Source organism: Symphalangus syndactylus, chromosome X, assembly GCF_028878055.3.
Source record: "Symphalangus syndactylus isolate Jambi chromosome X, NHGRI_mSymSyn1-v2.1_pri, whole genome shotgun sequence".
NCBI classification, from domain to species: Eukaryota; Metazoa; Chordata; class Mammalia; order Primates; family Hylobatidae; genus Symphalangus; species Symphalangus syndactylus.
The window spans coordinates 5678233-5690618 of record NC_072447.2 but is presented as its reverse complement, the minus strand read 5'-3'; positions in this window follow the sequence as shown (position 1 = coordinate 5690618).

The following is a 12386-nucleotide window of genomic DNA, read 5'->3' as shown; positions in this document are numbered from 1 at the left end:
AAGCGCTAAGAGGCCTACATTTTGAAAAAGAATATCTTCCAATAAAAACTACACAGATGCATTCTGTGAAACTTATTTCTGATCTGTAAATTCAGTTAACAGAGATAAAACATATTTTTGATGGAGCAGTTATGAAACACTCTTTTTGTAGAAAATGCAAGTGGAGATTCGGAGCGCTAAGTGGGTAATAGTGGAAAAACGAATGTCTTCAAATATAAACTACACAGAATCATTCGGTGAAACATCTTTCTGATCTGTGCATTCAGCTAACAGAGTTAAACCATACTTTTGATTGAGCAGATCTGAACACTCTTTCTGTAGAAAATGCAACTGGACATTTGGAGCGCTAAGAGCGTAGTAGTGGAAAAAGGAATATATTCAAATATAAACTACACAGAAGCATTCTGCGAAACTTCTTTCTGATCTGAGCATTCAGCTAACAGAGTTAAACCATACTTTTGATTGAGCAGTTTTGAAACACTCTGTCTGTAGAAAATGCAACTGGACATTCGTAGCGCTAAGTGGGTAATAGTGGAAAAAAGAATATGTTCAAATATAAACTACACAGAAGCATTGTATGAAACTTCTTTCTGTTCTGTGCATTCAACTAACAGAGTTGAACCTTACTTTTGATTGAGCCGTTCTGAAACACTCTTTCTGTAGAAACTGCAATTGGACATTCTGAGCGCTAAGAGGCCTATATTGGGAAAAAGAATGTCTACAAATAAAAACTACACAGAAGAATTGTGTGAAACTTCTTTCTCTTCTGTTTGTTCAACTAAAAGAGTTGAACCTTAGTTTTGATTGAGCCGTTCTGAAACACTCTTTCTGTAGAAAATGCAAGTGGTGATTCGGAGCGCTAAGAGGGTAATAGTGGAAAAAGGAATGTCTCCAAATATAAACTACACAGAATCATTCTGTGAAACTTCTTTCTGATCTGTGCATTCAGCTAACAGAGTTAAACCATACTTTTGATTGAGCAGATCTGAACTCTCTTTCTGTAGAAAATGCAACTGGACATTTGGAGCGCTAAGAGAGTAGTAGTGGAAAAAGGAATATATTCAATTATAAACTACACAGAAGCATTCTGTGAAACTTCTTTCTGATCTGAGCATTCAGCTAACAGAGTTAAACCATACTTTTGATTGAGCAGTTTTGAAACACTCTGTCTGTAGAAAATGCAACTGGACATTCGTAGCGCTAAGTGGGTAATAGTGGAAAAAAGAATATGTTCAAATATAAACTACACAGAAGCATTGTATGAAACTTCTTTCTGTTCTGTGCATTCAACTAACAGAGTTGAACCTTACTTTTGATTGAGCCTTTCTGAAACACTCTTTCTGTAGAAACTGCAATTGGACATTCTGAGCGCTAAGAGGCCTCTATTGGGAAAAATAATATCTTCAAATAAAAACTACAAAGAAGCATTGTGTGAAACTTATTTCTGATATGTTCATTAAGCTAACAGAGTTAAACCATACTTTTGATTGCGCAGTTCTGAACACTCTTTCTGTAGAAAATGCAAGTGGACATTCGGAGCGCTAAGAGGGTAATAGTGGAAAAAGGAATATATTCAAATATAAACTACACAGTAGCATTCTGTGAAAATTCTTTCTGTTCTGTGCATTCAACTAACAGAGTTGAACCTTACTTTTGATTGAGCCGTTCTGAAACACTCTTTCTGTAGAAACTGCAATTGGACATGCTAAGCGCTAAGAGGCCTACATTGGGAAAAAGAATATCTTCCAATAAAAACTACACAGATGCATTCTGTGAAACTTATTTCTGATCTGTAAATTCAGTTAACAGAGATAAAACATATTTTTGATGGAGCAGTTATGAAACACTCTTTTTGTAGAAAATGCAAGTGGAGATTCGGAGCGCTAAGTGGGTAATAGTGGAAAAACGAATGTCTTCAAATATAAACTACACAGAATCATTCGGTGAAACATCTTTCTGATCTGTGCATTCAGCTAACAGAGTTAAACCATACTTTTGATTGAGCAGATCTGAACACTCTTTCTGTAGAAAATGCAACTGGACATTTGGAGCGCTAAGAGCGTAGTAGTGGAAAAAGGAATATATTCAAATATAAACTACACAGAAGCATTCTGCGAAACTTCTTTCTGATCTGAGCATTCAGCTAACAGAGTTAAACCATACTTTTGATTGAGCAGTTTTGAAACACTCTGTCTGTAGAAAATGCAACTGGACATTCGTAGCGCTAAGTGGGTAATAGTGGAAAAAAGGATATGTTCAAATATAAACTACACAGAAGCATTGTATGAAACTTCTTTCTCTTCTGTGCATTCAACTAACAGAGTTGAACCTTACTTTTGATTGAGCCGTTCTGAAACACTCTTTCTGTAGAAACTGCAATTGGACATTCTGAGCGCTAAGAGGCCTATATTGGGAAAAAGAATGTCTACAAATAAAAACTACACAGAAGAATTGTGTGAAACTTCTTTCTCTTCTGTTTGTTCAACTAAAAGAGTTGAACCTTAGTTTTTATTGAGCCGTTCTGAAACACTCTTTCTGTAGAAAATGCAAGTGGAGATTCGGAGCGCTAAGAGGGTAATAGTGGAAAAAGGAATGTCTCCAAATATAAACTACACAGAATCATTCTGTGAAACTTCTTTCTGATCTGTGCATTCAGCTAACAGAGTTAAACCATACTTTTGATTGAGCAGTTTTGAAACACTCTGTCTGTAGAAAATGCAACTGGACATTCGTAGCGCTAAGTGGGTAATAGTGGAAAAAAGAATATGTTCAAATATAAACTACACAGAAGCATTGTATGAAACTTCTTTCTGTTCTGTGCATTCAACTAACAGAGTTGAACCTTACTTTTGATTGAGCCGTTCTGAAACACTCTTTCTGTAGAAACTGCAATTGGACATTCTGAGCGCTAAGAGGCCTATATTGGGAAAAAGAATGTCTACAAATAAAAACTACACAGAAGAATTGTGTGAAACTTCTTTCTGTTCTGTTTGTTCAACTAAAAGAGTTGAATCTTAGTTTTGATTGAGCCGTTCTGAAACACTCTTTCTGTAGAAAATGCAAGTGGAGATTCGGAGCGCTAAGAGGGTAATAGTGGAAAAAGGAATGTCTCCATATATAAACTTCACAGAATCATTCGGTGAAACTTCTTTCTGATCTGTGCATTCAGCTAACAGAGTTAAACCATACTTTTGATTGAGCAGATCTGAACTCTCTTTCTGTAGAAAATGCAACTGGACATTTGGAGCGCTAAGAGAGTAGTAGTGGAAAAAGGAATATATTCAAATATAAACTACACAGAAGCATTCTGTGAAACTTCTTTCTGATCTGAGCATTCAGCTAACAGAGTTAAACCATACTTTTGATTGAGCAGTTTTGAAACACTCTGTCTGTAGAAAATGCAACTGGACATTCGTAGCGCTAAGTGGGTAATAGTGGAAAAAATAATATGTTCAAATATAAACTACACAGAAGCATTGTATGAAACTTCTTTCTGTTCTGTGCATTCAACTAACAGAGTTGAACCTTACTTTTGATTGAGCCTTTCTGAAACACTCTTTATGTAGAAACTGCAATTGGACATTCTGAGCGCTAAGAGGCCTCTATTGGGAAAAATAATATCTTCAAATAAAAACTACACAGAAGCATTGTGTGAAACTTATTTCTGATATGTTCATTAAGCTAACAGAGTTAAACCATACTTTTGATTGCGCAGTTCTGAACACTCTTTCTGTAGAAAATGCAAGTGGACATTCGGAGCGCTAAGAGGGTAATAGTGGAAAAAGGAATATATTCAAATATAAACTACACAGTAGCATTCTGTGAAAATTCTTTCTGTTCTGTGCATTCAACTAACAGAGTTGAACCTTACTTTTGATTGAGCCGTTCTGAAACACTCTTTCTGTAGAAACTGCAATTGGACATGCTAAGCGCTAAGAGGCCTACATTTTGAAAAAGAATATCTTCCAATAAAAACTACACAGATGCATTCTGTGAAACTTATTTCTGATCTGTAAATTCAGTTAACAGAGATAAAACATATTTTTGATGGAGCAGTTATGAAACACTCTTTTTGTAGAAAATGCAAGTGGAGATTCGGAGCGCTAAGAGGGTAATAGTGGAAAAAGGAATGTCTTCAAATATAAACTACACAGAATCATTCGGTGAAACTTCTTTCTGATCTGTGCATTCAGCTAACAGAGTTAAACCATACTTTTGATTGAGAAGATCTGAACACTATTTCTGTAGAAAATGCAACTGGACATTTGGAGCGCTAAGAGCGTAGTAGTGGAAAAAGGAATATATTCAAATATAAACTACACAGAAGCATTCTGTGAAACTTCTTTCTGATCTGAGCATTCAGCTAACAGAGTTAAACCATACTTTTGATTGAGCAGTTTTGAAACACTCTGTCTGTAGAAAATGCAACTGGACATTCGTAGCGCTAAGTGGGTAATAGTGGAAAAAAGAATATGTTCAAATATAAACTACACAGAAGCATTGTATGAAACTTCTTTCTGTTCTGTGCATTCAACTAACAGAGTTGAACCTTACTTTTGATTGAGCCTTTCTGAAACACTCTTTCTGTAGAAACTGCAATTGGACATTCTGAGCGCTAAGAGGCCTCTATTGGGAAAAATAATATCTTCAAATAAAAACTACACAGAAGCATTGTGTGAAACTTATTTCTGATATGTTCATTAAGCTAACAGAGTTAAACCATACTTTTGATTGCGCAGTTCTGAACACTCTTTCTGTAGAAAATGCAAGTGGACATTCGGAGCGCTAAGAGGGTAATAGTGGAAAAAGGAATATATTCAAATATAAACTACACAGTAGCATTCTGTGAAAATTCTTTCTGTTCTGTGCATTCAACTAACAGAGTTGAACCTTACTTTTGATTGAGCCGTTCTGAAACACTCTTTCTGTAGAAACTGCAATTGGACATGCTAAGCGCTAAGAGGCCTACATTTTGAAAAAGAATATCTTCCAATAAAAACTACACAGATGCATTCTGTGAAACTTATTTCTGATCTGTAAATTCAGTTAACAGAGATAAAACATATTTTTGATGGAGCAGTTATGAAACACTCTTTTTGTAGAAAATGCAAGTGGAGATTCGGAGCGCTAAGTGGGTAATAGTGGAAAAACGAATGTCTTCAAATATAAACTACACAGAATCATTCGGTGAAACATCTTTCTGATCTGTGCATTCAGCTAACAGAGTTAAACCATACTTTTGATTGAGCAGATCTGAACACTCTTTCTGTAGAAAATGCAACTGGACATTTGGAGCGCTAAGAGCGTAGTAGTGGAAAAAGGAATATATTCAAATATAAACTACACAGAAGCATTCTGCGAAACTTCTTTCTGATCTGAGCATTCAGCTAACAGAGTTAAACCATACTTTTGATTGAGCAGTTTTGAAACACTCTGTCTGTAGAAAATGCAACTGGACATTCGTAGCGCTAAGTGGGTAATAGTGGAAAAAAGAATATGTTCAAATATAAACTACACAGAAGCATTGTATGAAACTTCTTTCTGTTCTGTGCATTCAACTAACAGAGTTGAACCTTACTTTTGATTGAGCCGTTCTGAAACACTCTTTCTGTAGAAACTGCAATTGGACATTCTGAGCGCTAAGAGGCCTATATTGGGAAAAAGAATGTCTACAAATAAAAACTACACAGAAGAATTGTGTGAAACTTCTTTCTCTTCTGTTTGTTCAACTAAAAGAGTTGAACCTTAGTTTTGATTGAGCCGTTCTGAAACACTCTTTCTGTAGAAAATGCAAGTGGTGATTCGGAGCGCTAAGAGGGTAATAGTGGAAAAAGGAATGTCTCCAAATATAAACTACACAGAATCATTCTGTGAAACTTCTTTCTGATCTGTGCATTCAGCTAACAGAGTTAAACCATACTTTTGATTGAGCAGATCTGAACTCTCTTTCTGTAGAAAATGCAACTGGACATTTGGAGCGCTAAGAGAGTAGTAGTGGAAAAAGGAATATATTCAATTATAAACTACACAGAAGCATTCTGTGAAACTTCTTTCTGATCTGAGCATTCAGCTAACAGAGTTAAACCATACTTTTGATTGAGCAGTTTTGAAACACTCTGTCTGTAGAAAATGCAACTGGACATTCGTAGCGCTAAGTGGGTAATAGTGGAAAAAAGAATATGTTCAAATATAAACTACACAGAAGCATTGTATGAAACTTCTTTCTGTTCTGTGCATTCAACTAACAGAGTTGAACCTTACTTTTGATTGAGCCTTTCTGAAACACTCTTTCTGTAGAAACTGCAATTGGACATTCTGAGCGCTAAGAGGCCTCTATTGGGAAAAATAATATCTTCAAATAAAAACTACAAAGAAGCATTGTGTGAAACTTATTTCTGATATGTTCATTAAGCTAACAGAGTTAAACCATACTTTTGATTGCGCAGTTCTGAACACTCTTTCTGTAGAAAATGCAAGTGGACATTCGGAGCGCTAAGAGGGTAATAGTGGAAAAAGGAATATATTCAAATATAAACTACACAGTAGCATTCTGTGAAAATTCTTTCTGTTCTGTGCATTCAACTAACAGAGTTGAACCTTACTTTTGATTGAGCCGTTCTGAAACACTCTTTCTGTAGAAACTGCAATTGGACATGCTAAGCGCTAAGAGGCCTACATTGGGAAAAAGAATATCTTCCAATAAAAACTACACAGATGCATTCTGTGAAACTTATTTCTGATCTGTAAATTCAGTTAACAGAGATAAAACATATTTTTGATGGAGCAGTTATGAAACACTCTTTTTGTAGAAAATGCAAGTGGAGATTCGGAGCGCTAAGTGGGTAATAGTGGAAAAACGAATGTCTTCAAATATAAACTACACAGAATCATTCGGTGAAACATCTTTCTGATCTGTGCATTCAGCTAACAGAGTTAAACCATACTTTTGATTGAGCAGATCTGAACACTCTTTCTGTAGAAAATGCAACTGGACATTTGGAGCGCTAAGAGCGTAGTAGTGGAAAAAGGAATATATTCAAATATAAACTACACAGAAGCATTCTGCGAAACTTCTTTCTGATCTGAGCATTCAGCTAACAGAGTTAAACCATACTTTTGATTGAGCAGTTTTGAAACACTCTGTCTGTAGAAAATGCAACTGGACATTCGTAGCGCTAAGTGGGTAATAGTGGAAAAAAGAATATGTTCAAATATAAACTACACAGAAGCATTGTATGAAACTTCTTTCTGTTCTGTGCATTCAACTAACAGAGTTGAACCTTACTTTTGATTGAGCCGTTCTGAAACACTCTTTCTGTAGAAACTGCAATTGGACATTCTGAGCGCTAAGAGGCCTATATTGGGAAAAAGAATGTCTACAAATAAAAACTACACAGAAGAATTGTGTGAAACTTCTTTCTCTTCTGTTTGTTCAACTAAAAGAGTTGAACCTTAGTTTTGATTGAGCCGTTCTGAAACACTCTTTCTGTAGAAAATGCAAGTGGTGATTCGGAGCGCTAAGAGGGTAATAGTGGAAAAAGGAATGTCTCCAAATATAAACTACACAGAATCATTCTGTGAAACTTCTTTCTGATCTGTGCATTCAGCTAACAGAGTTAAACCATACTTTTGATTGAGCAGATCTGAACTCTCTTTCTGTAGAAAATGCAACTGGACATTTGGAGCGCTAAGAGAGTAGTAGTGGAAAAAGGAATATATTCAATTATAAACTACACAGAAGCATTCTGTGAAACTTCTTTCTGATCTGAGCATTCAGCTAACAGAGTTAAACCATACTTTTGATTGAGCAGTTTTGAAACACTCTGTCTGTAGAAAATGCAACTGGACATTCGTAGCGCTAAGTGGGTAATAGTGGAAAAAAGAATATGTTCAAATATAAACTACACAGAAGCATTGTATGAAACTTCTTTCTGTTCTGTGCATTCAACTAACAGAGTTGAACCTTACTTTTGATTGAGCCTTTCTGAAACACTCTTTCTGTAGAAACTGCAATTGGACATTCTGAGCGCTAAGAGGCCTCTATTGGGAAAAATAATATCTTCAAATAAAAACTACAAAGAAGCATTGTGTGAAACTTATTTCTGATATGTTCATTAAGCTAACAGAGTTAAACCATACTTTTGATTGCGCAGTTCTGAACACTCTTTCTGTAGAAAATGCAAGTGGACATTCGGAGCGCTAAGAGGGTAATAGTGGAAAAAGGAATATATTCAAATATAAACTACACAGTAGCATTCTGTGAAAATTCTTTCTGTTCTGTGCATTCAACTAACAGAGTTGAACCTTACTTTTGATTGAGCCGTTCTGAAACACTCTTTCTGTAGCAACTGCAATTGGACATGCTAAGCGCTAAGAGGCCTACATTGGGAAAAAGAATATCTTCAAATAAAAACTACACAGATGCATTCTGTGAAACTTATTTCTGATCTGTAAATTCAGTTAACAGAGATAAAACATATTTTTGATTGAGCAGTTATGAAACACTCCTTTGTAGAAAATGCAAGTGGAGATTCGGAGCGCTAAGAGGGTAATAGTGGAAAAAGGAATGTCTTCAAATATAAACTACACAGAATCATTCGGTGAAACTTCTTTCTGATCTGTGCATTCAGCTAACAGAGTTAAACCATACTTTTGATTGAGAAGATCTGAACACTATTTCTGTAGAAAATGCAACTGGACATTTGGAGCGCTAAGAGCGTAGTAGTGGAAAAAGGAATATATTCAAATATAAACTACACAGAAGCATTCTGTGAAACTTCTTTCTGATCTGAGCATTCAGCTAACAGAGTTAAACCATACTTTTGATTGAGCAGTTTTGAAACACTCTGTCTGTAGAAAATGCAACTGGACATTCGTAGCGCTAAGTGGGTAATAGTGGAAAAAAGAATATGTTCAAATATAAACTACACAGAAGCATTGTATGAAACTTCTTTCTGTTCTGTGCATTCAACTAACAGAGTTGAACCTTACTTTTGATTGAGCCGTTATGAAACACTCTTTCTGTAGAAACTGCAATTGGACATTCTGAGCGCTAAGAGGCCTATATTGGGAAAAAGAATGTCTACAAATAAAAACTACACAGAAGAATTGTGTGAAACTTCTTTCTCTTCTGTTTGTTCAACTAAAGGAGTTGAACCTTAGTTTTGATTGAGCCGTTCTGAAACACTCTTTCTGTAGAAAATGCAAGTGGAGATTCGGAGCGCTAAGAGGGTAATAGTGGAAAAAGGAATGTCTCCAAATATAAACTACACAGAATCATTCGGTGAAACTTTTTTCTGATCTGTGCATTCAGCTAACAGGGTTAAACCATACTTTTGATTGAGCAGATCTGAACTCTCTTTCTGTAGAAAATGCAACTGGACATTTGGAGCGCTAAGAGAGTAGTAGTGGAAAAAGGAATATATTCAAATATAAACTACACAGAAGCATTCTGTGAAACTTCTTTCTGATCTGAGCATTCAGCTAACAGAGTTAAACCATACTTTTGATTGAGCAGTTTTGAAACACTCTGTCTGTAGAAAATGCAACTGGACATTAGTAGCGCTAAGTGGGTAATAGTGGAAAAAAGAATATGTTCAAATATAAACTACACAGAAGCATTGTATGAAACTTCTTTCTGTTCTGTGCATTCAACTAACAGAGTTGAACCTTACTTTTGATTGAGCCTTTCTGAAACACTCTTTCTGTAGAAACTGCAATTGGACACTCTGAGCGCTAAGAGGCCTATATTGGGAAAAATAACATCTTCAAATAAAAACTACACAGAAGCATTGTGTGAAACTTATTTCTGACATGTTCGTTAAGCTAACAGAGTTAAACCATACTTTTGATTGCGCAGTTCTGAACACTCTTTCTGTAGAAAATGCAAGTGGACATTCGGAGCGCTAAGAGGGTAATAGTGGAAAAAGGAATATATTCAAATATAAACTACACAGTAGCATTCTGTGAAAATTCTTTCTGTTCTGTGCATTCAACTAACAGAGTTGAACCTTTCTTTTGATTGAGCCGTTCTGAAACCCTCTTTCTGTAGAATCTGCAATTGGACATGCTAAGCGCTAAGAGGCCTACATTTTGAAAAAGAATATCTTCAAATAAAAACTACACAGATGCATTCTGTGAAACTTATTTCTGATCTGTAAATTCAGTTAACAGAGATAAAACATATTTTTGATTGAGCAGTTATGAAACACACTTTTTGTAGAAAATGCAAGTGGAGATTCGGAGCGCTAAGAGGGTAATAGTGGAAAAAGGAATGTCTTCAAATATAAACTACACAGAATCATTCGGTGAAACATCTTTCTGATCTGTGCATTCAGCTAACAGAGTTAAACCATACTTTTGATTGAGCAGATCTGAACACTCTTTCTGTAGAAAATGCAACTGGACATTTGGAGCGCTAAGAGCGTAGTAGTGGAAAAAGGAATATATTCAAATATAAACTACACAGAAGCATTCTGCGAAACTTCTTTCTGATCTGAGCATTCAGCTAACAGAGTTAAACCATACTTTTGATTGAGCAGTTTTGAAACACTCTGTCTGTAGAAAATGCAACTGGACATTCGTAGCGCTAAGTGGGTAATAGTGGAAAAAAGAATATGTTCAAATATAAACTACACAGAAGCATTGTATGAAACTTCTTTCTGTTCTCTGCATTCAACTAACAGATTTGAACCTTACTTTTGATTGAGCCGTTCTGAAACACTCTTTCTGTAGAAACTGCAATTGGACATTCTGAGCGCTAAGAGGCCTATATTGGGAAAAAGAATGTCTACAAATAAAAACTACAGAGAAGAATTGTGTGAAACTTCTTTCTCTTCTGTTGGTTCAACTAAAAGAGTTGAACCTTAGTTTTGATTGAGCCGTTCTGAAACACTCTTTCTGTAGAAAATGCAAGTGGAGATTCGGAGCGCTAAGAGGGTAATAGTGGAAAAATGAATGTCTCCAAATATAAACTACACAGAATCATTCGGTGAAACTTCTTTCTGATCTGTGCATTCAGCTAACAGAGTTAAACCATACTTTTGATTGAGCAGATCTGAACTCTCTTTCTGTAGAAAATGCAACTGGACATTTGGAGCGCTAAGAGAGTAGTAGTGGAAAAAGGAATATATTCAAATATAAACTACACAGAAGCATTCTGTGAAACTTCTTTCTGATCTGAGCATTCAGCTAACAGAGTTAAACCATACTTTTGATTGAGCAGTTTTGAAACACTCTGTCTGTAGAAAATGCAACTGGACATTCGTAGCGCTAAGTGGGTAATAGTGGAAAAAAGAATATGTTCAAATATAAACTACACAGAAGCATTGTATGAAACTACTTTCTGTTCTGTGCATTCAACTAACAGAGTTGAACCTTACTTTTGATTGAGCCTTTCTGAAACACTCTTTCTGTAGAAACTGCAATTGGACATTCTGAGCGCTAAGAGGCCTCTATTGGGAAAAATAATATCTTCAAATAAAAACTACAAAGAAGAATTGTGTGAAACTTATTTCTAATATGTTCATTAAGCTAACAGAGTTAAACCATACTTTTGATTGCGCAGTTCTGAACACTCTTTCTGTAGAAAATGCAAGTGGACATTCGGAGCGCTAAGAGGGTAATAGTGGAAAAAGGAATATATTCAAATATAAACTACACAGTAGCATTCTGTGAAAATTCTTTCTGTTCTGTGCATTCAACTAACAGAGTTGAACCTTACTTTTGATTGAGCCGTTCTGAAACACTCTTTCTGTAGAAACTGCAATTGGACATGCTAAGCGCTAAGAGGCCTACATTGGGAAAAAGAATATCTTCAAATAAAAACTACACAGATGCATTCTGTGAAACTTATTTCTGATCTGTAAATTCAGTTAACAGAGATAAAACATATTTTTGATTGAGCAGTTATGAAACACTCTTTTTGTAGAAAATGCAAGTGGAGATTCGGAGCGCTAAGAGGGTAATAGTGGAAAAAGGAATGTCTTCAAATATAAACTACACAGAATCATTCGGTGAAACTTCTTTCTGATCTGTGCATTCAGCTAACAGAGTTAAACCATACTTTTGATTGAGCAGATCTGAACACTCTTTCTGTAGAATATGCAACTGGACATTTGGAGCGCTAAGAGCGTAGTAGTGGAAAAAGGAATATATTCAAATATAAACTACACAGAAGCATTCTGTGAAACTTCTTTCTGATCTGAGCATTCAGCTAACAGAGTTAAACCATACTTTTGATTGAGCAGTTTTGAAACACTCTGTCTGTAGAAAATGCAACTGGACATTAGTAGCGCTAAGTGGGTAATAGTGGAAAAAAGAATATGTTCAAATATAAACTACACAGAAGCATTGTATGAAACTTCTTTCTGTTCTGTGCATTCAAC